The 27,158-nt window shown below is 41.5% G+C and overlaps 4 long non-coding RNA genes across 6 annotated transcripts; all 4 read right to left on the reverse strand.

The window, feature by feature from the left end:
• Nucleotides 1-10,007: 10,007 nt before the first annotated feature.
• LOC127119300 (uncharacterized) lies at nt 10,008-10,791 on the reverse strand. The gene is made up of 3 exons (XR_007802749.1): nt 10,690-10,791; nt 10,426-10,604; nt 10,008-10,318 (listed from the first exon to the last, which is right to left on the reverse strand). It is a non-coding gene; the product is annotated as an uncharacterized LOC127119300 (long non-coding RNA).
• A 574-nt stretch (nt 10,792-11,365) lies between these two features.
• On the reverse strand, nt 11,366-26,421 carry LOC127119297 (uncharacterized). 3 transcript variants are annotated; one of them, XR_007802743.1, is made up of 3 exons: nt 26,156-26,421; nt 11,637-12,354; nt 11,366-11,541 (listed from the first exon to the last, which is right to left on the reverse strand). It is a non-coding gene; the product is annotated as an uncharacterized LOC127119297 (long non-coding RNA). The 3 variants fall into 3 exon arrangements; XR_007802742.1 differs by lacking the exon at nt 26,156-26,421 and adding an exon at nt 12,462-12,615; XR_007802744.1 differs by lacking the exon at nt 26,156-26,421 and having other exon boundaries at nt 11,637-11,748; nt 11,828-12,391.
• LOC127119301 (uncharacterized) lies at nt 23,658-24,485 on the reverse strand. The gene is made up of 3 exons (XR_007802750.1): nt 24,384-24,485; nt 24,120-24,298; nt 23,658-24,012 (listed from the first exon to the last, which is right to left on the reverse strand). It is a non-coding gene; the product is annotated as an uncharacterized LOC127119301 (long non-coding RNA).
• On the reverse strand, nt 25,060-26,085 carry LOC127119299 (uncharacterized). The gene is made up of 3 exons (XR_007802748.1): nt 25,522-26,085; nt 25,331-25,442; nt 25,060-25,235 (listed from the first exon to the last, which is right to left on the reverse strand). It is a non-coding gene; the product is annotated as an uncharacterized LOC127119299 (long non-coding RNA).
• Nucleotides 26,422-27,158: the final 737 nt, after the last annotated feature.

The raw sequence follows: 27,158 nt of genomic DNA on the forward strand, positions 1-27,158 counted from the left end.
ACAACATATGGACCCTCGTAGTTTGGAGTCCACTTGCCCCTGGAATCGGGCGCGAAAGACAAAACTTTCTTGAGCACGAGGTCACCTTCTCGGAACACACGAGGCTTGACCTTCTTATCGAATGCTTTCTTCATTCTCTGCTGATATAACGGACCATGGCACATGGCAGTTAATCGCTTCTCTTCAATTAAATTCAACTGGTCATAACGACTTTGAATCCATTCAGCATCAGTCAACTAGGGACTTGAGGGTATAATTTTTCTTTTTTTTCTTTTGAGAAAGATTTGAAAAATTTTTCCTGATTTTTTTGATTTTTCATCTTTTTACCCTCTTTCTTCTTTCTTTTTTTTTTTTTTGATTTTTTTTTTTTTTAATTGCATTATGCAATGCCCCAGTTTGACTGTTTTGCTGATTTTCGTGATACAGCTGAATGAGCTTCTTTGGTGCTCAAGAAGTTGGGTAATCTCATCAGGAATCCCCTTCAACATCATCTTCCTCTGCCTCAAATACAAGGAACTCAAGATTGGGAGATGGCGTTGGATCATTATGTTCAATGGGTTTAGAAATCCCTGCATAATGATTCTGGATAATGAAAAGCATTTGAATTTAAACAAGCAAATCATTTATGCAGATGAAAATGTTGTTTTATTGTTTTTCAGGGTTTTTTGTGATCACTGATTTCATGCAAAAAGCAAAAAGTGAAAACAAAGGAAAAACAAATGTTAAACAATGCATTTAATTGAATGAAAACATCATTGTATTAAATGCTGCCAACAATGTCATCACTTCTCCTTTTGGCATGGGAGAAGGGTTTCAAACAAAGTGAACAAATCACGCTGACTTATGAATGACCGTAGGAACATCCGCAGCGACCCAATTGTGGCAGACACCACCAGGAATGGTGAAATTGTTCAAGTCTTCTGCGTCCTCTTCAATGATAGCAACAGCTTCCTCCTCTTCAGGTTGATCATCATGGATGAATCCTCCACTTGTGAACAAACCTTGCTCATTACATGCCCCAGAACAGTAGCCAATGCCAGCCCGGGATCGGTTAACCAGGAATAAATCCATCAACAGTACTCTTCCTGGAAAATTCCTCCTCGAGTTTACAATTCTCTTGCTCAAGATGATCCATCAATCTGGCAGAATCGGCTCTGGTATAGTACCGGCGAAGTGCGTCTTCAAAATAAATGAAGATCGCAGGGTCAGACCACAGGACGGGAGACCGGACCAAAACACCTGCTGATGCAAATGATGCATGAAGTGTTTGTGCATATGCTTGTTTTTTATTTCAAAGGAACTCGAGGGTTTTATTTGCAAACTTTGAAATATCGAAGCATTTTGATCGTATATAAGAATATCTCATCAGATATATCAGGTGAAAAAATTTTCCCGGTTTTTTCATGTTTGAAATTTTTTGCAAATAAACTCCTTTGAGTTCCTTGAAAATTTTATTTTTTCTGATGATATGAATGCGGATGAATGCGTGAATGTATGAATGCAACAATCACACTCAAGGATCAAGCAAGGCACACCAAACAAAGGTCGTGGGAAAGCTCTATGTATCCCTAATATCAATCATCCATTTTGGTGGATTTAGGTTTTCACCTTATCGACACCCAAGTTCCATTGATATTAACGGTACATGAACCGGTTCGGACATCCTTAATATCAACCAGCCGCTTTGGTGGATCTTAGGTTTTACACCTGATCCGGGTTCCATTGATATTAACAATGTTTGAACGACTCAACCACGAATCACGGGTTTGTTGAGAGTCACGAGCATGGAGTCTCGGTTAAGAACCACCCAAAGGGAGTGTACTAGGGTTTAAACCTGCCAGACATGTTCTACCAGAGGTTCCCATAATCATCGTTCCATCTTTCGAATATTATCGGAGGAACGAATACTCGTATTCCAAGAATATTCTCAAGAGAAACTCTTATGAGTGTAGTATCGCGTAACAATCGCATCAGAACTGACATCTGAACGACCTCCGCACTACGGTCCTAAAAATAGGCCAAGATGGGTTTGGTAAACTAACGGTCTTTGGCTTCTGCGGAACATGATTGAAAGAATAATGCCTAACCACAAATAACTTGTGTGACATTATTAATTCAACATGACCTCCACCAAGTGAATGGACTCGCAAGTCAACTGGCTAAGGAATACTCCACACCAGTCAACAAGACTATGCCATTCTCATATCCTAGAGTGCACTCGAGTTCGGGTATAGAACTCATCTCACAGATCACCAAAGCAAACAGCAATTGTATATCAAGCAATTCACACATTACAATCAATACAGTGATCCCAAATTGTACAAAAATATGTCATATAACAAATAATAATATAGCACAACAAAGGTGAAAAGTAGGCAATACCACCAAGGATCGATGTTTTTCCCCAGCAGAGTCGCCACTTTTTCTGTAGCGGTGTATTCGTCGCTATATGATCTATTGATTAAACCATAAGCAAAGCATACAATGAATTTTCGAGTCGCCACCGCACTTTTATTTATCCAAAGGACTGGCTAAAAAGCGAACAAAAGCCTAAGAAGTTTTACACATAGAAAACTAATAAAAAGATCAGAGAGTCTGGGTAAGGGGTAAATTACGCAATGGGAAGGTGTTAGGCACCCACTACGTCCTAGGTACTCCTAGGGAGCCCTTTTCACACTTGTTGTACTAAATTGTTATTTGTTATGACATAAGTATTGTGCAAACATGATTGGGATGATGAGAAAAGAATGTACAGTTTTTATTATTGGGTTTGAACGGATGAACCCGCTGCCTACGTACCTTCCATCAAAGGTAAGGATCAAAACGCCGTAGTTCGGCTAAAAGATTTCCAAAAGTTGGTGGATTCAATTTTAAACACAAGCACTGAGGCTTTTCATTATCAATGGGAGAAAACTCGACCAAGACCAACATCCACCATGCGAGGATAGCTTCGACGTACTAGAGGGGTTAGCCCTGTTTTCAGTACGGAAGTCTTACTGTCGACTCACTAAAGATAAGGTGAGGTTTACATCAACCACAATGATAATTGAAACCTATGGCTAATGCATGAAAAGATTAACAATGGACAAAGCCAAAACAAGTGAATGGGTGAAGTTAATTGATTGTGATTATGAAAGTGGAGTCAAAGTATGATTAAGATTGATTCAAAAGAAGTATTATGAAATGGAGTTTGAAAAAAGTCAAGGACTTGGGTCCAGGTTTTTAGTTTGAAAACATGAAGATGTTTGCACAATATCTATGCCAAGTTTGAAATCAAAGTGTGAAAAAGTTTAGGACATAATGAGGATGAATGGATGAAGAATGGATTGTAAAACTTCTTAGAAGGTTCACTTCTTGAAATCATATAGAAGATGATTCAAGTGTGTCCTTTGGAATGAGCAATGGATAATACCAAACAAACAAAGAAGAAAGTCAACAAAAGCGGATATCGGATGCCAATCACTGGGCTTATACCAATCTCCTAAAACAGAACGGGATATCAGAGGCCACTCAATGGACTTACACTAATCTCCTAAAACAAGAAATAAAAGGTGGATACCGGATACCAATAGATGGATTTACACCAGTCTCCTAAAACAGAAATGGATATCAGAGGCCACTCAATGGACTTATACTAATCTCCTAAAACAAAATGAAACTTGGATACCGGATGCCAATCTGTCTGGGCTTACACCAATATCCAACATATGATCCTAGGAAAGCAAATGCCAACTTGCAGGGACTTACAATTGCATCCTCACATAAACAAAGAAAAGCAAAACATGGATGTCAGATGCCAATCTGTCTGGGCTTACTCTAACCTCCACAGTATGGTCCTAGGAATACAAATGCCAACTTGCAGGGACTTACAATTGCATCCTCTCATAAACAAAAGCAAAACATGGATGTCAGATGCCAATCTGTCTGGGCTTACTCTAACCTCCACAGTATGGTCCTAGGAATACAAATGCCAACTTGCAGGGACTTACAATTGCATCCTCACATACAAACAAACAAAGGAACATGTGATCATAGGAAAGCAAACGCCAACTTACCGGGACTTATAATTGCATCCTCACATACAATCAATCAAATGCGTCAAGCAAAGATAAGATGAGTGGCCAAGGTGATGGTCTTATACTCACTTCCATATCATAGGAGCAATGGCCAATGGATGGTCTTACAATTGTCCTCAATGGGTAAACAGCAATGATAAGTCACAAAGACAAATGAGATGATCATGCACTAATGAGCAATTAATGATGATAAATGCATAGAGCATGCAAGCAAACATGTGCATATGAAACAACAAGCAATCAATGAAAGCATTCAGCACACGCTATAACCAAACAAGGAGGCTCATACAAAAGGTTAGGCATTGAAGCCAACTGGAATAGGGTCAAAAGTTGCTCTTAACCTTGCCATTGAGGGGCTAAGGTGAAGCAGATGAAAGGATATGAGGGGTGTGCCTCATTGCTCTTATCCCTGGCCAGGGAGAGCATTTGAATATCAGAAGGTGTGGGAGTTCAGAAAGTAGGAACTCTCTCCACATGTTATTGACTCGATTGATCTTGGGTTTGGATCTCAATGCTACAACCATGTAATGGGAGCAAGGAGAAGACTCACAGAATAGTAGGGGATAGGTTGCTTATCCCTTTGATCTACCAATTGCCTTATTTGAAGGACTTTTCCTGCTTGGGACAAATATAAACACACACAAGCATTGCCTCTTAAGGAGGACTTCAGACAGTTGCCTGGCCAAGTAACAGGCCAGGTCTTCCAGACTACATGAAGAAAAAGGAATTATACCTCAATGCAAATTGCTATTAAAGCAAAGCAAAGCAAGTTCAAAGAACTAAGCAACTAATGGTACCTGAAATAGTCAAACAGATCAGTACACAATTCAAAAGTCAAAGCAAAATGAGAATAGAATTAACAGTCAAAACAGACAGGCAAATGTGCAAAGCACAAGACTCAAATCACATGAGTCAAGCCACCTACAAAACAAAGAGGTTAGCTCATGATAAACAATCAAGCTCAATCAAATTTGTATGATCTCTTTGGAGCATTGTTGCTTAACCTGAAACAATGAACTCAAACATAAGCAACAAGACCACTAGGACAAGCCTAGGGTCAAAAATGAATGAGAAAGTCAAAACAGCAGGGGATAGTCAACCAAAATCAATTTCAAACATTTAGGAAGCAAACCCAATTGGTCCCACATTCATATCATTCATCATCATCATTTCACAAACAAAAGAATGCAAAGCATGGCAAATGAGAGCATATAGAAGTCAACAGCAAGACTTAGCTCAAAACCAAACATAATCAATTCCAAAAATCATCAAATAATTCATGCTCAATCACAATCCATAACATGACATGCATATAAAATTTCAGCTCATTTGGATCATGGGAAGATAGTCAATTAAAATCAGGAAGTCAAAACAATTTCAAGCATGCACAAAGAAGTCAAACAAACATGTATCAACTTCAAAAAATCATAACTCCATGACAACAGATGAGAAATGAATGGGATCAACACCAATGCAAAGCTTAAGATGTCTAGTATGCACATGTAAAATTTCATGATCATCCAATAAGGTATGAGAATTTCCCAAATGGAATGGCAAGATGTATCACACAAAGTCAACATTTGACTAGACAGGGGAGAAAAATCTCAAACAATTAGGAAATGGCATAATTAATTCCAAGAAAATTCACACATAAACTAGACATATACAAGTAGGTTCATGCAAAATTTCACATCAATTGGAGGTCAGGAAGCATGTCAACAAAAATCATGAAATTGCATACCATTGGTGTGACACAAATTGTCACACCCTACTTCAAAAATTCACATCTTGACAACCAGATAAGATAAAATCAAGAACTCTATATCAAAATCACCATGGATGAGTGTAGATTAAGCACAAAAAATTTCAGGGTCATTGGATATATCCTCATTATTTCACAATTGAATTGGTAAGATGTACAAAATATGCATACATGAGCAAAAACCCTAATGCCATTAAAAATTCGACCAACCAAAAATTCAGCAAAAATCATGATAAAAAAGTAGACATTCATGTGAATATGATGGAAAAAATTTCATGAATTTTGGAATTAAAATGAGTGAATTATGATTTTTGGAAGATGAGGTATCAAATGAAATAAAAATTGGGAAAATAATTGAAATAACATAATTAAATAAATAAATTGGACACGGGATGGCACAATGGTAATTACCGGTTCACTTAAATGAAACGGTGCGTAGCACCCGGTGATGTGTCAAGCTGGGAATGGCTTCATGCCAATGAACAGTGAAGGCATGCAACACAAAAGGTCCAAACGCAGAAACACGATGAAATGGAAATCTGGAAAAACCTAGGGTTTGCTACAGTATGCTACAGTGCTCATCATCTCTTCCATTCAAATCGAAATTTTCAAAACACCCAGAAATCACAATTAAGCACACCATTCGAACAAGTGAACCGAGCACATGCATAATCCAGCCATAGTTTTCAGTAAATCGAAGCATACAACACACATCATGCAAGAACATGTTTGGTTATGAAAGTTAAAATTCAGATTTCTCTTAACACGAGCAATCATTTCAAAAGATACAAAGCTCAATGGACTCAGCAAAGCAAGATCTACCAGAAACATCTCATGATTTTTGAAATAGAGAGAGTCGAAGTCTTACTTGGATTTAAAGCAAATGGAGAAACAGTGGTTATTTGGATGATGCAAGCTCAAACAGGTGAAGCTGATGGTTGGAAATGATGAATACTCGAAGAAACTTAGCTCAGTGATGCTTGGAAACAACTCCAATCTCGATTTGCCATGGAAGGGTTCTTTGAAAAACAGAACACGATGCTGCAGTACAGTTGATGAATGGTGCTTGACAAAGCTTCCAAATGATGGCCAAGTGATGAAACAACAAGGCTGCTCGTGGTTCCTTTGAAGTTTTGAGCAGAAATTTTCAAAGTGAGCAAAAATCGAAAATGAGAGAGAATGAGAGTTTTCTGTATGTTAGAGGCTGCAGCTTTTGGGTTTGAATGACAGAAAATAAGTTTAAATACTTCTGTTTAACATTGCTAATGAAGGTGCTAAGCATGTTTATCACAAATGGACCAATTTGCTCTTTTGCTAAGTTTGAACCAAATGTACATGGAGGTGTGCATTCTGTCCGAGTTTGGGCCTTGGGCAAGCTTCAAATAACATTCCAAGCAAGTTCCAATTGGCCAAAAGTGTTAAAAATGCCTAATTCAAAAAGTCAACTTTTCTCCACACTTGAATTTAAATAAGACAAGTCCAAAAATGCCATTTTGCATGGTGAGGTTTTGATGAATGATGAATGCATTTTTGGAAAGAGGGGAACAAATAAGACTTGTAGGAAAAAACCCCATCAAATTTGGCCAAATGGTTCATGAGATATGGCCTTTTGAAGTTCAAGAAATTTGAAAATGAATTGATCATATCTTGCCAACCATACATGGGATTTGAGAGTTCTTGGACTTTTTGGAAATGGGAGAACAAGATCTTCAACTTTCATGTTGGGCAAAAATTCATTTGAAGCTTGTATCATGATGCAAGATTAAGATCAAGAAGTTTCCATTTTTGGCAAATTTGAATTACAGGTCAACTTTCTATTTTTGGAAATTTCTTGTCTGACTTTATTTTCTTCATTGTGGATGCTTGACATGATATATGAAGCTTATATAGGCATGAATGAGACCTCTCAGACCAAATCCCATCATCAAATCCCTGATTAAATGGACAGTTGACCAAGTTTGACTTTCTAGGGTTTTGCTTGACTGAAGCACCTTTTGATGAATTCCAAACCCTAATTCCTTGAGATCTTGATTCCAAATGATGTCCCAAGTCATATGAACTCTTGATTATTGATCATGGTGCCCAAATTCTGCAAGAATGGCCACCATCCACTGCAATGACTGATTTTGACTGATTTTGACCTAATTGGCTGATGATTGCTTCAGCTGCAAGCAACAAGGTTAGAATGACAATATTTTTGTACTTTTTGGTTAGTAAACATATGAAAAGCAAAGATATACAAATGCAAAACATGCTTGGTGATCAAGAATCAACTCACAAGGCAACCTACCCACTAGGAGGGAAGCTAGGGCATGCAATGATCCTTAAGGCCATGATATGATATGATATGGGCCATGAGGGATCTTAGGGCCCAAAATTGGGGTCTTACAGATGCCCCTATTTAAGGTCATTCTAGCCGGAGAAGTGAAGTTTAGAAATCTTCATCTCGACGCGGTAGAATGGGCTTAAATAACAGTAATGAGACAAATTTTGGTCCCTAAGAGACCTCATGATGCAAATGTATGCATGCAAAAGACACAAATTCTGTGGGGAATATGGTTCACATAGAAGAAAGGACGATCCATTGGAGTAGTACACTCACCAGGAACAGAGACTCTGACAAGACTCTAGTTGGGGATAGACAAAATTGATATAGCGTGAACAAGACACGACTCTGATTAGGGAAACAGACAAACAGACTGGAGAACTCACTGGGGAGTGAAGGACTCACACTGGGGAAAAGAATTCCAAAGGAAAATAAATCCATTGGAAAGACACAAGCTGACTCCTGGGGAGAAGCAACAGAAAACTTCACTGAGGAAGCACCAAAGAATAAGATGTTACCGGGTATAAGGGTAACAAAAATCAGGAAGGAACACCAAGGATACCGGGTTGTAGGTATGTAACAGGTGACCGACCAAAGACGTGAATTGGTGTGTGTTCCAAAACACTCATCATCCTGAAGAGAGCGAAAGCAAACTTGTTTATAGGATGGATATTTGATTCTGTAAAGAATGCAAATCTCACTCAGTTGGGGAAACAAACAAAGTGTTCGACAAGAGAGTGAATGAGACATATTATCTATAGCCGTCAAAACGTAGATAATGTACTCGCATGGAAAGTTATCCTGAACCGGGTTGTAGGTTGTTTATAGGATAAGATCCGAAATCGTGAATTGGTTTGTGTTCCAAAACACTCATCACCCTGAAGAAAGCTAGAACAGCAGACTTGTTTATAGGATGGACATTCGATTCCACAAGGAATACGAATCTTACTCTGCGGAGAAAACAATCAAAAGATTGACCCAAGAGTGAACGAGATATAATATCCATTACCGGCATACCGTGGATAGTATACTCAAAAGGAAAATTATCCTGAACCGGGTTGTAGGTTGTTTATAGGATAAGATCCGAAGACGTGAATTGGTTTGTGTTCCAAGACACTCATCATCCTGAAGAAAGCTAGAACAACAGACTTGTTTATAGGATGGACATTCGATTCCACAAGGAATGCGAATCTTACTCGACTGGGGGAAGGTCAACAAAGGACTCCAACCAAAGAGTGCAAGAGACATATTATTCATAGCCGGCAGACCGTGAATAATACACTCGAAAGGAAAATTATCCTGAACCGGTTACTGGGTGTAGCACCTCAAATTTGCACCCTACCATTTTGTACATTCATTTCATTTTTTAGGTCATTAACATTGCCTTAGCATTGCATAACATAGTGCATTTTTATCATGCAAAACTGATCAGAAGAAGTCATCTGAACAAGAGAGCAAGGGATTTTCATGCTGGAAAAGGTCCTGTGGTCGTTCTGGAAAGCTCATGCGAATTAAGGCTCATGTTGTAGCAAGTTGGCCAAAGTTGGGGGTTCAGGAGCCCACAGTGCGTAACCAAGTCGGCTGAGGCCCATAAAAGTCAACCGTCTAACCAGATATCCATTCAAATCCAATTCCTAATATTCATTTGATCCATTATTTTCAATAACCCATTTGCATATCCATAACCTTTTTTTTAATCCATTTTTCACAATAAAAATCCACTAGTAAGCCAAATCCTCTTTCCAAATCAATATTTCATTTTTACTAATTCCTAATTTCTAAAACAATCCGTGTGACCATTTAATTCTTTTTCCAAACCATTAATCATCATTTACATAGCCATTTCAATCTGATACAGAAAATCACAAAAGTGGAGCCTGCAAATCCATTCAACCAAGATATTAAATTCCGTTCCTAAACATGTGAACCAACTGATACATTCATCTTCATTTAGAATTCCAATCCAACACAATTCCAATTTTATTCTATATCATATGATCACAACCATACATTTACAACCATAAAACATTTCAAGTACAATTCCAATCCCAATTTTCAAATTTTCATCCAAGCTTTCCACCTTACAAACCATTCGTTCCAGGCCAAGCATGATTCCAACAGAGTTGCTTCAACCTGCAGTAACAATAGATTGGCCTGCCAAATTTCACAATAACACCAAGTTAAAGATAGATCATAACTGGAATAACGGAAAAAGGACCGAAACGGAAAATAGAAAATACAAGGCAGGATTTCTCACTAACCTCCAACTTATAACCGAAACTCGAAAGCTCATAACCGAAAGTCTAACCGAGTCACAACGGATTCAACAACCTTCTAGCCAATTTCCCACTTATCAAAAAGCAGAGTGAAGAAAACAGGTACTGCACAATAACAGAGCCATAACAAGGCAACCTACCCACTGACACAACTGCAATGAAACCTGAAGCATCGAGTTAGAAACGCATCATCCAAATGCAAAGCAGCAGAGCATGTTGTTTAAACTGAGGCAGATGCGAAATCCTCACCAAAATGTGATGCAGCCAAAACCATGTGGCAGCCAGAAGTACTTCCAGTTTTCGAGCTACCTGACCAACAAAACAAGCCATGAGCATCCAATGCAATTCACCCTCAACACAGGAAGCTTCTTCAACACAGGTTCAGTGGCCTTCTGGTCGTACTCCTAGTGGATTTCTTACTAGCAAATTGAAGTCTAATTCAAAGAATGAAGACGCTTGCTTGAAAAGTGACGCCATCTCTGCAAAGAAAAAGTCTCTAACTTTCTCATCGTCTTTTGGTTCCCATACAAGACACCAAGTCATTGACTCTCGGCGATCATCAGCCAGAAAATTGTTACGTACTGGGAAAGACTCTTCAGAAACTTGTATATCAGAGAATCCATCTGAATCTTCAGTGAAACCTAACTCTGAAACCAGACCTCAGTTCAAGACTCCAATCACCTTGCCGTCCAAACGGAAGTTAGCGTGATTTAAAGGATATACCAATGTTATCATTATTTGGCTGAGTTTAAGAGTGGGGATGACAGGAAAGAGGCTGCTGATCAGTCCTTGAAAGCATATCAGGAAGCTTCCATTTCTGCAGAGACCGAGTTACCTCCCACTCATCCTGTCAGGCTGGGTTTGGCTTTGAACTTCTCTGTCTTCCATTATGAAATCTTGAACTCTCCTGAAAGGGGCTGTCACCGTGCCAAGCAAGCATTTGATGTAGCCATTGTTGATTTGGATTCTCTCAATGAGGAATCTTACAAAGACAGCACGCTGATTATGCAGCTTCTGAGGGACATCCCGAAATCCATACCACTAACCAACATATTCTATTTGTATTGGTCGTGAACCTCAAGCCATTGTCATGTTGCAAACCTGCAACAATTCACAAAAGCCATTTCAAGACAGAAACAGAAAGAGAGGTAGATGAGAGAATTTCTAGGGTAAATGAGGGAGTAAATGAAACTCACAATTTTTTTGGGAGGATAGAACTTCACTCTTCATCATTCATCATCATGAATCCTTCAACTCATTCATAACACCCTTCATAACTTCCAACTATCAACAACCTTCTAACAAAACCTGCATAAAAGAAAGCAGTACATAACAGAATCAGAAAAATTGCAAACTAACTTTATAACAGAAATCTAACTGTCTTCACCCGTCATAACCGCCTAATCAATTCCAGCTGTTGCCAATGGTCATTGACTCCTAACCTCCCAATTGTCATAACTGACTCTAACCAATTCCCTAAATTCTAACCAATTCCCTAAAGTGCCTCAATTGAACGATTCTAGGACATAACCAACCATCTCTCTAACCTTACTCTCCTATAAGAACCATCCTCCATCTTCAATCCAAGTTTCTTCCATCATCTTTCCCATAATTCAACAATTCACCAGTTTCTTCTACCACCTCCATCACCATTCAACCAAAGTTTCTTCACCCTAACCAAACCTGCATTCTTCCAACCTAAGCAAACCTCTAACCAACCTCTAACAGAAAACCCCACAACCTCCTCCAAGAACTCCTCTTCAATCATCACTCTCAACCTGCTTCTTCCAGTTTCCATCTTCTATTCCGCATCTTCACCACCATTCCACCCTTACCAAAGCTCTGAGACAAAGCCATCAAAGCTCCACGTTGAAGCTTTGATCGGTGGAGCTAGAATCCACTCTGCCTCAGTCTCTGCAACCAAAACACGGAAAACGCAGGGAGAAGAAAGGATCAGAACAGAACCGCGAGTAGGAGAAGGAAGATAAGGCGAAGAAAGAGAGAGAGCACCAAGAAAATACCTGAGACGAGCTTCCGCTAACCTCGTCGTTGCATCGGTCATCTTTGCCGGCGAATTCATTGGCTGTTCTTGCTGGACTTTGATTCCATCCCCAATCCAGGGTGTCCCTTGCTTCAGTGAATCCTCTCGAATCCAACGATCGAACCGCGCCTTCGATTCAAGATACGTGAATGCCGCGATTCAAAGCACCAGAGAACGGCGAGGAAGATTGAAGTAGAAGAAGAACAGGAGAAGTAGATCCGAAAGCTCTCGATCCGCTTCTCGTCGGTGAACGTTGCGAAAACCATTACGGTATGTGACTTTTCTCCATCGCCGTTTAATTCCTGAGCTCGCGTATTAGGATTCGGTTTTTACGTTTCGAGATTTGTTTAGCTCCGAGAGAGTTTTACCGGAGTTCGTGTGAATGGAAGGATTTAGAGGCGTTAACGTCAACGCCGGTGAGAGGAGAGAAGCGCTTCTAGGAAGCGCTTTTGGAAGAATCGCGTTTGAAGCTTTCAGCGAATTTCTTCAGCAAGCTTTGGACTGGCCCTTCAATGTTCACGTTGGATCCGGATTTGGTGTTCGGAGAAATGGGTTTTCTTCCTAAGTGGATTTCTGACCCCAACTCACACCTCCCCTCTGTCAATTCACCCTGGGCCCATCATCCTTGCGCACACCCCCCGCAACTTTCTACACCCCCAGTCCATATGAGGCCCGTGTTGTTATCTTCTTCGGTGCATTTGATTAGGGATGTAATGGTAGATCAACAGGGGTGTGTTAACAGTAACTGAATTAGGCTAGATGATTAAGAACGCTTAGGTAATGGTTAAGATTAGTCTAGGTAATTAGAGTTAATTAGATAGGGACTTTGATTAGATGTTATTAGAAGCATCTCTAGAAATAATTAGATTAGAATTTGAAATTAGAAATTGTAGGATTATTGGAAATTTTGGGAATATCCTTAATTAGTTTTAGGACAATTAGATTATTAGAATTATAATAATTTTTAGAAATAATAGTTTTAGGACTTTAGAGTTAATTACAGAATATTAAAAAAGAAATATTAGAAATAGTTTAGAAATATTAAATTTAGTTTAATTCTAATTGACTTTAAATAGAACTTACCTAAAATAGAAATTTAATTCAAAATTAACCCCTAACTGTGAAATGACTATTCTACCCCTAGGCTTAGAAATAATTCAATCTTGCATGCTCCCTTAATGTTAGGACATGTTAGTACTTGATTAAATGAGCTTCATGTGGAGTTTAAGCTTCTGTTTTGGATTTTTTATCCTCTTTTGACCCTAGGCTTCGACCTAGTGGTTTGGACTTATCATTTGAATTGTGATTTCAGGTTCAAGAATACATCTCCATGAGTGATGATGCTCCTTCATTTGAGCTTAACCATTTGTTGTTGTTGGCTAACAATTGTGTGTTTTGTAGGTCTTAATGGAGGATTCACTTGTGTTCATGGATTGCTCATTGTTGTCTGACTGGATTTGTCTGTTTGTGTGATATTGACTGTTGATTGTTTGTTTGAATTGTGTACTGACTGGTTAGCTATTTACACAGGTACTTTAGTAGCTTTAACTCATTGCTTGAGTTGCATAGCTGGGTTTGTGGTTTGCTTACCACTGAGGTATAACTTTTCTGACTTCATGTAGTCTGGAAGACCTGGCTTGTTACTTAGCCAGGCACCTGTCTGAAGTCCTCCTTAAGAGGCAATGCTTGTGATTGTTTATACTTTGTCCCTAAGCAGGTAAAGACCTTGATTAAGGCAATTGGTGGATCATAGAGATATGCAGTCTATCTCCCACTCTTCTGTTGAGTCGTCCCTCTGCTCACACTACTTGTGTTTGATGCATTGGGACACAAACCCAAGATCTTGTACATTGTACAGTCGAGTCTATGTCCTGAGCGTAGAAGGGTCCCCCCATTCTGGACCCACGCTCCCTTGTCTGATTCTCTCTCTGACCAGAGATAGAAGCAATGAGGCACGCCCCTCATCACCTTTCATCAGCTTCACCTTAGCCCCTCAATGGCAAGGTTAAAAGCTAACCTGACCCCGATACAGAGGCTTGTTTGTTGAGGTTGATATGACCCCTCGACTAAAGCCTAGCCCTGATGTTTGAGCCCCTTGCTGGTGTGTTTATTTCATGCTGTATATGTTTGTGTGGTGTGATTGTATCCCCTAGGTTTGCTAGACTCCGCGTAGTCTCGTTTGCATGACAATTAAGGTAGCACGGTTCCTTCGTATAGGACTTCCTTTCTTGCTTGAGCTTTCCTAAAACACAAACAAACATTATCCCCTCTTAAGGATACGTCAACTCCTTTTATTACAGGTGAGTAAGTCTCCAAAGGTCGAGCATCCGGTAGATTGCGTAGTGACGTTATCCACTTAAAAAACACAAACCAACAGGAATAGTTTAGCCGAACTACGGCAACTCTGATTCTCATGTCCAGATGAGATACGTAGGCACGAGATGCGATGTCTTGTCGAGTTTGACTAACAACTAACACTAATTCTTTTCTCTCGCCCTCGTTGCGATTGAGACCTTCCCCTTCTCTTGCCCTAGTTGCAATCGAGACCCTTCTTCTTCTTGTGTTGGTGTTAGGAGATGGATGTAAGCCCAGCGATTGGCATTCCACATCCCGTGTCTCGTTGTGTGCTTGGAAGCTGATGTAAGTCCATCGAGTGGCATTCGGGTTCCTGTGTGCGTGTGTCTGGTTCGGATGCCGACGTAAGTCCAGTGATTGGCAGTCGGGCTCCATGTTTGCCCTCTTGTGTGTGTTTTGGTTCGGATGCTGATGTAAGCCCAATGATTGGCATTCAGGCTCCACGTTTGCCTTTGCCTGCGTTTGTTTGCGTGCGTGTTAGCCGAGCTACGAATGCTCTGATTCTCCTTCGTCCAAAGGAGATACGTATGCATAGGATGCGACATCCTAGCGAGCATGTGTCGTTTCCCCAGTCCGAACTACTTTGACTCTGATGTCTATGCTTGATAGACTAAGTAGGCCCAGGATGCGATATCCTGCCGAGTCAGTCTTGTTTGTTTTCTTGTGTCTCCTTCAGCCTGTGTAGATGTTTATTTGAGCAGTGTTTTAGCAACCATTTTCCTTCCTATTGTGCGTGGATCCCGTCGAGTACGACGGATGCGTAGGGGTGCTAATACCTTCCCTTCGCATAACCGACTCCCGATCCCATTCTCTTTGGTCGCGAGACCATGTCTTTTCCAGGTTTACTCTGAGCGTTTCCTTTCCCTCTTTTGGGATAAATAACGCACGGTGGCGGCTCTGTTGTTCTTGTTTTCCCGCCGGTTTTTCGCGTAATGCGACAGCTGGCGACTCTGCTGGGGATCTAAGAAGTTGACCTGTGCTGGTCCATCTTCCCTAAGCGAGTCTCTCCTAGCGCTCTCTAGGTTAGGGCCTTGGTTGCTTTGTGCTGTTATTTATTGCATTCATTGTATATATGTGCATTTATTGTTTGCATTTATTGTTTGCATGTACGTTTGCATGCATCATACTGGCATTGAACTGTCTCCTGTGCAGGTGGTTCTTCTGTCTGGGGTGGGTGTTCTGAGTGGGGCTAAAACCCAGGCCCGAGTATACACCTAGGATTAGTGTGGTCTCATGTTGCCTCCTTCATGTTAGGTCAACATGTGCCTGGCAACGTGATGTACCACAAGCCGGACGAGGTTCATTTGATAGTGCTTGCCTCTGTGGGTATTCCACTTTGGTTGAGTTACTTCATCTGAACTGTTGACTCTGGTGACCGTTCTTTCCCGGATTCTTGGTTGAGACGATCTTAAGGGAGCTACAATGGCACACCCGAAAGGGCAAACCCATTGAGTATCTTTGCCCGATTGTCGAGACCATTGTCCGCCCTAGGATGACCTTGTTAGAATTCACCTGTGAGGGGCGGGTTTGATGTTTGCCAGTACAGCTTCTGCCAGTGATGCTGTGATAGTGACTATGGTTCAGCCGGATTTATGGATCTCTATTTTTGGACGCCGGAGGTTTGACCTTGGCCATTATCAGAGGGTTCCGTTTATTTCGGACCCCTGGGCTGAGTTTGAGGTTGCACAGATGTAGGTTTGGTTCTTCAGATTGGGCTCAGATGACAGTTGACCAGATGACTTTAGGGTTTCAGATGAATGGGTGATTCTGAGTTCAAGCCGGAGTTTTGATCCTGTGCCGTGTGACACGCAGCTGACCAATCATGTCTGCATAACTTGCATCATAGCATGTCTATCTTCAAAAAAAAAATACAATATATGCACAGAAAAAGAAATGTAATCTGCATATGCATTACGCACATCATATACATATCATTCTCGCATAACAGGTGTTCTAGTTCGGACTTCTCACTCTGGTTCCTGTGTCAGGCAGGATAGCTGATCAGAGACCGCACCGGTATTCTACGAGACTAAATCAGCGAAGAAGCATGGATCAGGTTCAGACTGAATTAGCTGAGATGAGGGCGAACATGGCCCAATTTTTGACGATGATGCAAGGGGTTGCTCAAGGTCAGGAGGAGCTCCGTGCTTTGGTTCAGAGACAGGAAACGGTTATTCAGGCGTCTAACCGTGGTTCACCTGTTGCTCCACCTGGATATGAGAATGTCAACGTTGCTGCTGCTCCCGTTCATGGCTATGCTACTGGAGATGAACTTAGAGGTATACGAGTTGATGGACAGCCTCTTGCTACAGAAACTGTTAATGTCAGAGCAACCCGTACTCCGGTTCGCCATCGTGGCTCTTCAAGTTCGTTGAATTCTAAGAAGCCATTCTCTAGGGCACCCAAAAGGGAGAGAGTGAAACAAATGCTGTGCACCGGCGAGGGAGTGCGAACAGAGGACAATATCGTCAAGCTGCCGCTGTGACTATTCCAGCAACCCAACAGCAACAGGGAAGGCCAACTCAGCGGTATCAACATCAGCAACATCGTCCGCAATAGCAGGCTTACCAGCCTCCCTATGATAATCAAGCCGGTACAAGTAATGAGAGGAAGAGGGTCATTTTTGATCCGATCCCTATGTCTTACGTAGAGCTGTATCCCTCGTTGATAGAGCGGAACTTGATTACTCCCAGAGACCCGCCGACTATACCCGTCAACCCTCGGTGGTGGTATAGGCCTGAGCAGCATTGTGTGTATCATTCGGGTGCTCCTGGTCATGATGTGGATAGTTGCTTTCAGTTGAAAATGAAGGTTCAAGACCTCGTGCAGTCAGGTATTCTGAACTTTGAAGACTTGGGTCCCCGTGTTAATCAAGCTTGAAGATAACAAGTCGCGGGCTGGCGTTGGCTTTTCTCCTGAGGTCTTCAACAAAGAGGGTTGATCAAAAGCAGAAGCTACTAATGCAAGAGATTCTGACAGTTGTTATCCCTGGTGGGATCTGTCACAATTGGGTCACTGTGGGCGTTCCTACAGTTGTTCATAAGTCAGAGTAATAATCACTTTGTTTAAAAACCCTTCTCCCATGCCAAAAGGAGAAGTGATGACATTGTTGGCAACATTTTGTGCAATGATATTTTCATTCAAGTAAATGCATGTTAAACATTTGTTTTTCCAATTGTTTTCCCTTTTCACTTTTTGCATGAAATTGGTGATCACAAAAAACCCTAAAAACAGGAATAAAAGCAATCTTTTCATCTGCATAACGATTGTCTTGTTTGTTTTCCAAAAAGTTTTTCATATCGAAATCATTATGCAGGTTGTTTCTCAAACCCATTGAACATAATGATCGGACGTCATCTCCCAATTTTGAATTCCCTGTATTCGAAGTAGAAGAAGATGATGTTGAAGGGATTCCTGACGAGATTTCCCGACTTCTTGAGCAAGAAAAGAAGATCACTCAGCTGCATCTCGAGAATCAGCAGAACAGCCAACTGGGGCATAAAAAAAAAATCAATCAAAAAAAAAATAAAGAAAGAAAGGGTGCAAAAGAAATCAAAAGAAATCAAAAGAAATCAAAAGAAATCAAAAGAAATCAAAAGAAATCAAAAGAAATCAAAAGCAAAATCAAAAGAAAAAACAAAGGAAAAATAGCACCCTCAAAGTCCCAAGTTGACAGATGCTGAATTCGATCGAAAAGAAGAGATTAACTGCCAGGTGTCATGGTCAGTTATATCAGCAGAGAGTGACGAAAGCATTCGACTAGAAGGTCGAGTCTCGAGTTCTGAGAAAATGACCTTGTGCTCAAGAAAGTCTTGTCTTTCGTGCCCGATTCCAGGGGCAAGTGGACTCCAAGCTATGAATGTCCATATGTTTTCAAGAGAGCCTTTTCAGGCGGTGCTTTGACACTTACAGCAATGGATGAAGAAGTTCACTCGTCCTGTGAATCCAGATGCAGTCAAGAAATACTTAGCCTAAACAAAAAAGCAAAACAGCTCGCTAAGTTGAACACCCCAAAGGGTAACTTAGGCAAAAAGGAGCGTCTCGGTGGATTGAAAACCCGAAAGGGCGATCCAGGCAAAAGTTAGAGACATTGAAAAAAGAATTTGCATCTCGCTAGATTGAGCACCTCACACCGGGGCAATCTAGGCAAAAATTAGGGATTTGGCAAGTAACTGCATCTTGACAAGACCGTGTTCTATATCTGTCATCCGCCAGGAATTCTCTATGCGTCGTCGACCGAAGCTCTGAATACATCGAGATTCAGAATGGTAGAGGAAAGGTCATTATGTTCAATGTAGCCCTCTCCAATATATATCACCGATTTCAAACTTGTACAGATCTATGGAGTCTCGCCCTTTGCAGACTACCATTCCATCACATCGATTTGAGCTTTTACTCCATTATTTGCACTCTTATTTGTTTCAACTCAACAAATGTTTTGCATGTTTTAATTGATAAAGTATCATTGTTTTCAAAATAAACAAAATTTTTCACAAAATTGTTCTTAAACAAAGTGAACATTCACAATGATGAAAGGATACCTAGGAGACCCGCAATGCTCTCCCAAAGGTGGTATGATTACCGACGGGTAAGACAGTCGTTCGTATCTCGAGCATAACTGTATCTTTGTCCTGTAGAACCTTTTCATGGTCTCTCCTCAGCGAGGTTGCTCAGTGCAGTGTTGGTTGAAGTTGTTCATCTTCACGTCCCCGACAGTGCAACATGTTTTCTCCAAGTCTCTGTTAGCCCTATGGTGGGGCATCCCTAATAGAGTGCTGTTTGAGCCCTATCGTGGGGCATCCCCAGCAGAGGTTATCCTGTCCCGGCATCAGTTTTATTTTCTCCAGCACGAGTGAGAAGTCGGTGCTTTCCCCGCAAAGCATTTCCCCAACAAGGCTCTCCCCGCGGAGTATTCTTCAAGCAGATTTCCTCAGCAAAGTCTCCCCACAGAGTTGGAGTATCTGATCAGTTCGGCTCCCTAGCCGGAGTCCATTTCGCATTTTGCATATAGTAATCATTGCATCCTCAAAGGCGTAGCATTTCCATTCATAATGGAGCATTACGCCATAGAAAAATTCGAACATATGCATTCATGTGTTAACCCGATCAGACCATCTCCCCGGCAGAGGCAGATTCTTGTTCGACCTGTACAGCACTTTCGCTACAGTTGCTCCTGACGGCATTCAGGATTGGTACCCCCGGAGAGGTTTATTTCCTCATCCGTTGGTGAAAGAAAAACCTGGTTCTACCCAGTAGCCTCCTAGTAGATGTGGGTGTGTCTGATCTCTCCATGTAGAGTCTACCCCTTAAGCAGAAAGTGTCCATCCTTTCCTGCCATTTCCCCACTGAGATACATCCTCGTGGATGACGGTTGCTTCCGTTCCCTCCCTAATGGGATGGGTTTTCCCTATTGAGTTCTTTCCTCATTAGGATGAGTCTTGTTTCAGTTGGCCTTTTTGGATCGATCCTAAATTGGCTTCTTGTTGACTGTCTCTTGTGTTGCCCTGGGGCATGAATGAATAGTGGCTCACTAACCGGTACTCATTCATCTTATCCTCAGCGGAATTTGTGGGCTTCTACCTACAAACCGGTAGTTGTAAGTCCTATCTTTGTGGTTTTCTACCCAACCGGTAGTTGTAAAATCCCACTTTCATCCCCTAGCAGAGGTAACCTTTGTGGTTCATTCTGTCGGTTGGCCTCTACCTACGAACCGGTAGTTGTAAGTCCTATCTTTGTGGTTTTCTACCCACAAGCTGGTAGTTGTAAAATCCCACTTTCATCCCCTTGGTGGAGTTAACCCTATGTGCTCATCCTATCGATGACTGGTTACTTTCCCGTGGTTTTCTACCTACAAACCGGTAGATGTAATCCCCTCTTTGCAGTTATCAGTACCCAGTTGGCGGTATTGATAGTCTTGTCCCCTCTGGATACTTGCCTTGATCAAGCAGTATTGTCCCCGGTGGGTCTTCTCCTTCCTTTCGGATATTTGCTCCGAGTAAGCAACTTCATCCTCTTTTGATTGGTCATCTTTGCATACCTAGTCTGGTACCCCGATGCCTTTCTTTTCGGTCGTTTATCCATTTAACAACCTACAATCCGGTTATGGATAATCTTCCATGCGAGTGTGTTATCTACGTTTTGACGGCTATAGATAATATATCTCATGCGCTCTTGGGTCGAAGTCGTCCTCCCCAGTTGAGTAAGATTCGTATTCCTTTGTTCGGAATCGAATGTCCATCCTTTAACAAGTTTGCCTTTGCTTTCTTCAGGATGATGTCGGTCGATCTATCCATCTAACAACCTCAACCCGGTTATGGATAATCTTCCTTGCGAGTGTGTTATCTACGTTTCGACGGCTATAGATGATATATCTCATACACTCTCTGGTCAGTCTTTTGATTGCTTTCTCCAGCAGAGTAAGATTCGTATTCCTTGTGGAATTGAATGTCCATCCTCTAACAAGACTGCTTTTCTAGCCCTCTTCAGGATGTTGAGTGTTTTTGAACACAAACCAATTCACGTTTTGGTCGGTCACCTGTTTTCTGCCTACAACCCGGCATCCTTGGTGTTCCTTCCTGTATACTCTCTGTCATGACCTTGATCCCCAGTGATTTTCCTCCTCTCCGTTGGTGTCGATAAACGTCGAGTTTTTCCCCATCATCCATTGATGATTTGGTTGTGTTCACTCTTCCCTAGTGAAGTTCCTCCTCTCCGTTGGTGTCGATAAACGTCGAGTTTTTCCCAATTATCCGTTGATGATTTGGTTGTGTTCACTCTTCCCTAGTGAAGTTCCTCCTCTCCGTTGGTGTCGATAAACGTCGAGTTTTTCCCAATTATCCGTTGATGATTTGGTTGTGTTCACTCTTCCCTAGTGAAGTTTCCTCCTCTCCGTTGGTGTCGATAAACGTCGAGTTTTTCCTATGCGTCCGTTGGCGTATAGTTGATATCTTTCCCCACAGGGTCGTCCCCAGAAGAATCCTCCTCTCCGTTGGTGTCGATAAACGTCGAGTTTTTCCTAGCCGTCCGCTGACGTCTAGTTTGTTTATTCCCCACAGATCATTTGGTAATGCCTTATGATTCCCCTCAGAGTCCTCCTCCCCGTTGGTGTCGATAAACGTCGAGTTTTTCCTATTCGTCCTATGACGTCTAGTTGTACCCTTCCCCAAGTGGATTTACCTCCCCGTTGGTTTCGATAAACGTTGTGTTTTTCTCATTCGTCCGATGACGTCTGATTGTATACCCTATTCCCAGTCATTCATTAATGTCTGGTTGATTTCCCAGCCAGAATCCCTAGTAGACGTCCTATTTGGTGTCCGGTTGTGGTCTCCCTTTCGTCCTATGACGTCTGGTTGAGTTTTCTCCTTCTCCGTTGGTGTCGATAAACGTTGAGTCTCCCTTTCGTCCTATGACGTCTGACTGAGTTTTCTCCTTCTCCGTTGGTGTCGATAAACGTTGAGTCTCCCTTTCGTCCTATGACGTCTGGCTGAGTTTTCTCCTTCTCCGTTGGTGTCGATAAACGTTGAGTCTCCCTTTCGTCCTATGACGTCTGGCTGAGTTTTCTCCCTCTCCGTTGGTGTCGATAAACGTTGAGTCTCCCTTTCGTCCTATGACGTCTGGTTGAGTTTCCTCCTTCTCCGTTGGTGTCGATAAACGTTGAGTCTCCCTTTCGTCCTATGACGTCTGGCTGAGTTTCCTCCTTCTCCGTTGGTGTCGATAAACGTCGGGCTTCTCCCTTTCGTCCTATGACGTCTGGTCGAGTCTTCCCATTCATCCGATGATGTCTGGCCACCTCTCCGCTGGTCTTGGTAAACGTTGAGTTTTTCCCATTACGTCCGCTGACGTATGGTTGTATCACTATCCTTCCAGCCATTCATCCTATGATGTCTGGTTACCTCTCCGTTGGTCTTGGTAAACGTTGAGTCTTTCCCATTTCGTCCGCTGACGTATGGTTGTATCACTATCCCCGCCTTCCATCCGATGATGATTGGTTACCTCTCCGTTGGTCTTGGTAAACGTTGAGTCTTTCCCATTACGTCCGCCGACGTATGGTTGTATCCTTTCCTGGTTATCCCCAGTAGAGTTGAGTTACCTCTCCGTTGGTTTTGGTAAACGTTGAGTGTTTCCTAGTTGTCCGTTGGCATCTAGTTGAGATGATTTCTGTTCCCATTCATCGTGTGTCGATGTCTGGATGTGCTTTACCCTGAAAAGAAAGAAAAAAGACAAATCCCAGCAGTGTGCAAATTTCTACGGTACTTGGTATTCAATCCCTGTTTACCCTGAAAGTCTGACAGCCGTTGCTATCATCCGTTCGGGTTCCCAGCTGATTGAATAGGGGCAGTTGTAGCACCTCAAATTTGCACCCTACCATTTTGTACATTCATTTCATTTTTTAGGTCATTAACATTGCCTTAGCATTGCATAGCATAGTGCATTTTTATCATGCAAAACTGATCAGAAGAAGTCATCTGAACAAGAGAGCAAGGGATTTTCATGCTGGAAAAGGTCCTGTGGTCGTTCTGGAAAGCTCATGCGAATTAAGGCTCATGTTGTAGCAAGTTGGCCAAAGTTGGGGGTTCAGGAGCCCACAGTGCGTAACCAAGTCGGCTGAGGCCCATAAAAGTCAACCGTCTAACCAGATATCCATTCAAATCCAATTCCTAATATTCATTTGATCCATTATTTTCAATAACCCATTTGCATATCCATAACCTTTTTTTAATCCATTTTTCACAATAAAAATCCACTAGTAAGCCAAATCCTCTTTCCAAATCAATATTTCATTTTTACTAATTCCTAATTTCTAAAACAATCCGTGTGACCATTTAATTCTTTTTCCAAACCATTAATCATCATTTACATAGCCATTTCAATCTGATACAGAAAATCACAAAAGTGGAGCCTGCAAATCCATTCAACCAAGATATTAAATTCCGTTCCTAAACATGTGAACCAACTGATACATTCATCTTCATTTAGAATTCCAATCCAACACAATTCCAATTTTATTCTATATCATATGATCACAACCATACATTTACAACCATAAAACATTTCAAGTACAATTCCAATCCCAATTTTCAAATTTTCATCCAAGCTTTCCACCTTACAAACCATTCGTTCCAGGCCAAGCATGATTCCAACAGAGTTGCTTCAACCTGCAGTAACAATAGATTGGCCTGCCAAATTTCACAATAACACCAAGTTAAAGATAGATCATAACTGGAATAACGGAAAAAGGACCGAAACGGAAAATAGAAAATACAAGGCAGGATTTCTCACTAACCTCCAACTTATAACCGAAACTCGAAAGCTCATAACCGAAAGTCTAACCGAGTCACAACGGATTCAACAACCTTCTAGCCAATTTCCCACTTATCAAAAAGCAGAGTGAAGAAAACAGGTACTGCACAATAACAGAGCCATAACAAGGCAACCTACCCACTGACACAACTGCAATGAAACCTGAAGCATCGAGTTAGAAACGCATCATCCAAATGCAAAGCAGCAGAGCATGTTGTTTAAACTGAGGCAGATGCGAAATCCTCACCAAAATGTGATGCAGCCAAAACCATGTGGCAGCCAGAAGTACTTCCAGTTTTCGAGCTACCTGACCAACAAAACAAGCCATGAGCATCCAATGCAATTCACCCTCAACACAGGAAGCTTCTTCAACACAGGTTCAGTGGCCTTCTGGTCGTACTCCTAGTGGATTTCTTACTAGCAAATTGAAGTCTAATTCAAAGAATGAAGACGCTTGCTTGAAAAGTGACGCCATCTCTGCAAAGAAAAAGTCTCTAACTTTCTCATCGTCTTTTGGTTCCCATACAAGACACCAAGTCATTGACTCTCGGCGATCATCAGCCAGAAAATTGTTACGTACTGGGAAAGACTCTTCAGAAACTTGTATATCAGAGAATCCATCTGAATCTTCAGTGAAACCTAACTCTGAAACCAGACCTCAGTTCAAGACTCCAATCACCTTGCCGTCCAAACGGAAGTTAGCGTGATTTAAAGGATATACCAATGTTATCATTATTTGGCTGAGTTTAAGAGTGGGGATGACAGGAAAGAGGCTGCTGATCAGTCCTTGAAAGCATATCAGGAAGCTTCCATTTCTGCAGAGACCGAGTTACCTCCCACTCATCCTGTCAGGCTGGGTTTGGCTTTGAACTTCTCTGTCTTCCATTATGAAATCTTGAACTCTCCTGAAAGGGGCTGTCACCGTGCCAAGCAAGCATTTGATGTAGCCATTGTTGATTTGGATTCTCTCAATGAGGAATCTTACAAAGACAGCACGCTGATTATGCAGCTTCTGAGGGACATCCCGAAATCCATACCACTAACCAACATATTCTATTTGTATTGGTCGTGAACCTCAAGCCATTGTCATGTTGCAAACCTGCAACAATTCACAAAAGCCATTTCAAGACAGAAACAGAAAGAGAGGTAGATGAGAGAATTTCTAGGGTAAATGAGGGAGTAAATGAAACTCACAATTTTTTTGGGAGGATAGAACTTCACTCTTCATCATTCATCATCATGAATCCTTCAACTCATTCATAACACCCTTCATAACTTCCAACTATCAACAACCTTCTAACAAAACCTGCATAAAAGAAAGCAGTACATAACAGAATCAGAAAAATTGCAAACTAACTTTATAACAGAAATCTAACTGTCTTCACCCGTCATAACCGCCTAATCAATTCCAGCTGTTGCCAATGGTCATTGACTCCTAACCTCCCAATTGTCATAACTGACTCTAACCAATTCCCTAAATTCTAACCAATTCCCTAAAGTGCCTCAATTGAACGATTCTAGGACATAACCAACCATCTCTCTAACCTTACTCTCCTATAAGAACCATCCTCCATCTTCAATCCAAGTTTCTTCCATCATCTTTCCCATAATTCAACAATTCACCAGTTTCTTCTACCACCTCCATCACCATTCAACCAAAGTTTCTTCACCCTAACCAAACCTGCATTCTTCCAACCTAAGCAAACCTCTAACCAACCTCTAACAGAAAACCCCACAACCTCCTCCAAGAACTCCTCTTCAATCATCACTCTCAACCTGCTTCTTCCAGTTTCCATCTTCTATTCCGCATCTTCACCACCATTCCACCCTTACCAAAGCTCTGAGACAAAGCCATCAAAGCTCCACGTTGAAGCTTTGATCGGTGGAGCTAGAATCCACTCTGCCTCAGTCTCTGCAACCAAAACACGGAAAACGCAGGGAGAAGAAAGGATCAGAACAGAACCGCGAGTAGGAGAAGGAAGATAAGGCGAAGAAAGAGAGAGAGCACCAAGAAAATACCTGAGACGAGCTTCCGCTAACCTCGTCGTTGCATCGGTCATCTTTGCCGGCGAATTCATTGGCTGTTCTTGCTGGACTTTGATTCCATCCCCAATCCAGGGTGTCCCTTGCTTCAGTGAATCCTCTCGAATCCAACGATCGAACCGCGCCTTCGATTCAAGATACGTGAACGCCGCGATTCAAAGCACCAGAGAACGGCGAGGAAGATTGAAGTAGAAGAAGAACAGGAGAAGTAGATCCGAAAGCTCTCGATCCGCTTCTCGTCGGTGAACTTTGCGAAAACCATTACGGTATGTGACTTTTCTCCATCGCCGTTTAATTCCTGAGCTCGCGTATTAGGATTCGGTTTTTACGTTTCGAGATTTGTTTAGCTCCGAGAGAGTTTTACCGGAGTTCGTGTGAATGGAAGGATTTAGAGGCGTTAACGTCAACGCCGGTGAGAGGAGAGAAGCGCTTCTAGGAAGCGCTTTTGGAAGAATCGCGTTTGAAGCTTTCAGCGAATTTCTTCAGCAAGCTTTGGACTGGACCTTCAATGTTCACGTTGGATCCGGATTTGGTGTTCGGAGAAATGGGTTTTCTTCCTAAGTGGATTTCTGACCCCAACTCACACCTCCCCTCTGTCAATTCACCCTGGGCCCATCATCCTTGCGCACACCCCCCGCAACTTTCTACACCCCCAGTCCATATGAGGCCCGTGTTATTATCTTCTTCGGTGCATTTAATTAGGGATGTAATGGTAGATCAACAGGGGTGTGTTAACAGTAACTGAATTAGGCTAGATGATTAAGAACGCTTAGGTAATGGTTAAGATTAGTCTAGGTAATTAGAGTTAATTAGATAGGGACTTTGATTAGATGTTATTAGAAGCATCTCTAGAAATAATTAGATTAGAATTTGAAATTAGAAATTGTAGGATTATTGGAAATTTTGGGAATATCCTTAATTAGTTTTAGGACAATTAGATTATTAGAATTATAATAATTTTTAGAAATAATAGTTTTAG

Source organism: Lathyrus oleraceus, chromosome 2, assembly GCF_024323335.1.
Source record: "Lathyrus oleraceus cultivar Zhongwan6 chromosome 2, CAAS_Psat_ZW6_1.0, whole genome shotgun sequence".
Lineage (NCBI taxonomy): Eukaryota > Viridiplantae > Streptophyta > Magnoliopsida > Fabales > Fabaceae > Lathyrus > Lathyrus oleraceus.